Source organism: Balaenoptera acutorostrata, chromosome 17 (assembly GCF_949987535.1).
Source record: "Balaenoptera acutorostrata chromosome 17, mBalAcu1.1, whole genome shotgun sequence".
Taxonomy (NCBI): Eukaryota; Metazoa; Chordata; class Mammalia; order Artiodactyla; family Balaenopteridae; genus Balaenoptera; species Balaenoptera acutorostrata.
Window position 1 is genome coordinate 50,122,399 of NC_080080.1, and position 3,298 is coordinate 50,125,696.

General features: G+C 32.5%; 1 non-coding gene across 1 annotated transcript; it reads left to right on the forward strand.

Annotated features, from left to right (window-relative positions):
- The first annotated feature begins 1,889 nt into the window (after positions 1 to 1,889).
- Positions 1,890 to 1,996, forward strand: LOC114238372 (U6 spliceosomal RNA). Its single transcript, XR_003623763.1, has one exon. It is a non-coding gene; the product is annotated as a U6 spliceosomal RNA (small nuclear RNA).
- The last annotated feature ends 1,302 nt before the right edge of the window (positions 1,997 to 3,298 follow it).

A 3,298-nucleotide genomic window follows, 5' to 3' on the forward strand; every position in this document is an offset into this window, starting at 1 on the left:
TCTAAAAATCTTATATTTGTATTTGTATGAAAATATGTATGGAAATATGTTAATATAAATGTTTCAGACATTACAGGAAACTTCTAAAAATCTTATATGTTCTGGTATAATGTTATAAGTAATAATCCTAGTTATTACTTTAAAATGTATATCTCAGAAATAACTAATTTTCTTGTCAACTGCATTATTATGAACTTTCATCAAATCTTTATCCATGGTCATTTTTAAGTCTTTTGTCATTTACAGATAGTTCTGGGTGTACTCTGATGATTTTGCAAATATGTTCCTATAAAAGGGTTTCATCTTCAAGAAATTCATGGAAAAGACTCTGACAAGTACAGGTTTCTGGTAACTGACTGTACTGCTGAACTGAATGAATAAGCATTTTCAGAACTCTAATGAAAAACTGATGAACTCATAAAAGTGCTAACAAAAGATCAAGATGAAAAAAAAAATTAATTACATGGGACTGAGTGAACTGATGAGGATGAGTATAATTTTTGTGACTTGCTGTCTGAATTAAAAAAAATAAAAAAATCCCACAAGGACTCAGAGGCAAAGAATATACAAATCAATTTTCACTGCAAAGTAAAGGAGCTGTTACAGTGGAGGATTACTGGACTGAATGTCAATATTATGACATAGTATGAGTGTGTTTCATGTTTGGTAATTGCAATCATTGTTGCTTTTGTTGTGGTCATCCATGTACAATGCTTGGTGTCAGTCTATTTATCTCTTGTAAAAATAAAATACAGTGTGTGTGTGTGGAAAAAACAAAACAAAACAAACAAACAAAAAAAACCACCACCAACAACAAAAAATGCTATTCTAGTTCTTGCCTGTAAATAAATGTTTATTACATATATGAGACAATTCCCTAGGCTCCCATTCAGATCTACAGGTCAACACAATCCATGATGTACAGAAATAATTCAAATATAGTAAGAAAACTATAATCAAAAAGAGGAATGTCCATTTGTCTCCCTCATCTTCTATCTTCTCTTAAGCTAACATTCACTGAGAACTTGCCACGTGCCAGGGACTGTTCTAGGTGCATTTTAAGCAGGTAGTAACTAATTTAATCTGTCAGAGGTAAATGCTAAGTAGGACATCTCTGCTCTGTGAGTCTATGAATCACAACACATTCAAAATATCAATAGTAATGTAACTATAAATCCTCCTAAGATGCTTTATCTAGCTTATTTTTGGAGCTGATTAGATTTTTTTCTAAAGTAAAAACAAAACGTAGAAAAATGTCCATATAGTTCTCAATGTATACAGAAACAATAATTTCTCAGATATTAAATATTCAAAATTACTTCTATAATTAACCATTTACAAATTTAATATTATTTGAAAATTGAAATTCATGTTTTTAACTATATTTTCTAAAATATTTTGCAATACCTTTAATATTGGAAGAGTATCCACACTCCCTTTTGGAGCCCCAAGGAATTCACTAGTCCCTTTCCTTAAAGGTATATCTGAAAAATAGAGAGAAAGAAAGAAAGAGAGGAAGAGAGGAAGGAAGGAAGGAAGGAAGGAAGGGGAGGAGGAAGGGAGGGAGGGAGAGAGGGAGGAAGGGAGGCAGGGAGGGAAGGAAGAGAAAAAGGAAAAGGAGGAGAATAAAAAGAGGAAAAATAGGAAGAGGAGGAGGAGAGAGTAGGAGAGAGAGAGAAACAAAGAGAAAGAAGGACCAGAGAAAATAAAAGGATGAAAGAGAAAAATGGAAATATAACAGTGAATCATAATCATAAAGAACATTATGCTAGTTATCTTTTTACCCATGATTTTAGAAATGATTCAACACTTAGAAGTTGAATAACAAATTATTTCTTCCACATAATTACATTTTGTCTTTATATAAGTTAATTTAAAAGCATCTTGTAGTGCTCACTTTGGCAGCACATATACTAAAATTGGAATGACACAGAGAAGATTAGCATGGCCCCTGCACAAGGATGACACGCAAATTCGTGAAGTGTTCCATATTTTTAACACAGTATTATGAAGCAATTATACTCCAATAAAGATCTATTTAAATAAATTAATTAATTAAGTAAAAAAAAATAGATTATAAAGCTTGGACACTATAAACACTGTAACATGCATTGCAAGATGTGAGTATGTGACATTCTTTCTTTTCTTGAGACAAGAGGAGATGTAGTATTCTAGCTAGTTAGGAAGAGACTTACATTGCTTTTTTTCTTGTTGCAAAAATAATAGTTAATTTAAAAGTAAAAATGGAGATAATAATGGTGTTACAGGAACTAGATAAAAGGAAATTAAGAATATCCTTGTTCATTATAATTCCTTTCTCATACCTTGATTCATGAGTCTGCTAGAAAGACACACTCTGGTATAGAATTAAATCTGGGGTCCTAAGCTTTTCTCAAAGGGCATGTATTTTTAATTTCTCCAAGATTTTGAGAACTTAGGGTTAAATCAGAAAATGTATGTGTGTCTGTATGGAGGTGAAATGTGTTTTGAGATTTTGTAGAGGTTTACTTTTTCTTTGTGGGAAAATTTGACAAACTGCACTAAGCAAGGAATCTTTACTTGTAAGCATGTGTAAAATTTTTTTGAGGTGCTGCATTCTGGCACAGAAAAAGAGTACTTCATCATATTCTTCTGAAACAGGATCATGAGATGTTCCAACTGAGAAGAACTGACAGCTTCAACAGGAGGGTTTCTTTTTATCCCACCTTCTTGTCAAACCTCCAACTGACAAACACATTACTTTCCTCACAGTTAATTTTTGGACAATGATTTTTGAGTTGGAGATATCAAATACATGAAATAGGAGTATGAATTTTCTACTTACAGCTTAAACATTCATCTCTGAGTATTGCAGTCCTCTAATGTAATAAAATGGTGATATTGTGGCTTACTTTTATCCAGTGCTTATCATGTGCCAGGTTATGCCAGCACTTCATGTATTTCATCTCCTTTAATCTTTATAACAACTTTATCTGATTGCATTTTAGTGAAGATTAGGGTCAGTCATGACGGGTAGGAAACACAAAGAAACAATGGTTTAAACAAGTAGAATTATTTTTCTCACTTAAATGTCCCACAGTAGAAGGTTGTGGTCATCATTAGTGTCCTTTGTTGACATTTATGATCTTCTCCTTCCAGGTACAGCATAATATTATACTTCTCCATGCCCTTGGTGTTAGGCATGGCCAAATGACTTGTCTTAAGCAATTAAATATGAGTGGAAGTAATGTACCATTTCTTGGGAGAAGTCTTAATAACTGGTGCACACTTCACTTTATTCTCTTTCTCTTACCTCTAA